The following is a 517-nucleotide window of genomic DNA, read 5'->3' as shown; positions in this document are numbered from 1 at the left end:
ACAATCATTATGAACAACAGAGTCTGCACACGGCTCATTGCTACCTGTTGGTTGGCTGGGTTGTTAATGATCTCTCCTGGACTTACCATGGGCTTGAGGTTGGAATTTTGTGATGCCGATTTTATTGACCACTTTGGATGTGACTATTCTCCTCTACTGAAACTCTCCTGCGCAGACACACGGGCCATAGAATTGTTAGGTTTTATTTCAGCCATTATGATACTGCTGTCTACATTGGCTCTGTTGGTGCTCTCCTATACACATATCACAAGAACAATTCTGAAGATCCCTTCCGTTGAGCAGAGGAAGAAGGCTGTTCCTCCCACATGATTGTTGTCTCTATCTCATGGCAGCTGCATTTTTATGTATATAAAACCTTCTGCAGAGGAAAAGGGTGGCTTTAAACAAGGGGATAGCAGTGCTCAACACTTCAATTGCACCTGTCTTAAATCCTTTTATATATACCCTAAGAAATAAACAAATGAAATAAGCCTTGAAGGATATAATTCAAAAATGT

The 517-nt window shown here is 40.8% G+C and overlaps 1 pseudogene; it reads left to right on the top strand.

Annotated features, from left to right (window-relative positions):
• The first annotated feature begins 9 nt into the window (after positions 1–9).
• On the top strand, positions 10–490 carry LOC103213490 (annotated as a pseudogene).
• Positions 491–517: the final 27 nt, after the last annotated feature.

The sequence above is a fragment of the Orycteropus afer genome, unplaced genomic scaffold (assembly GCF_000298275.1).
Source record: "Orycteropus afer afer isolate SDZICR_OR568_19922 unplaced genomic scaffold, OryAfe1.0 scaffold03596, whole genome shotgun sequence".
NCBI classification, from domain to species: domain Eukaryota; kingdom Metazoa; phylum Chordata; class Mammalia; order Tubulidentata; family Orycteropodidae; genus Orycteropus; species Orycteropus afer.
The sequence above is the reverse complement of the archived record's forward strand: the minus strand, read 5'-3'. Positions and strand labels throughout refer to the sequence as shown.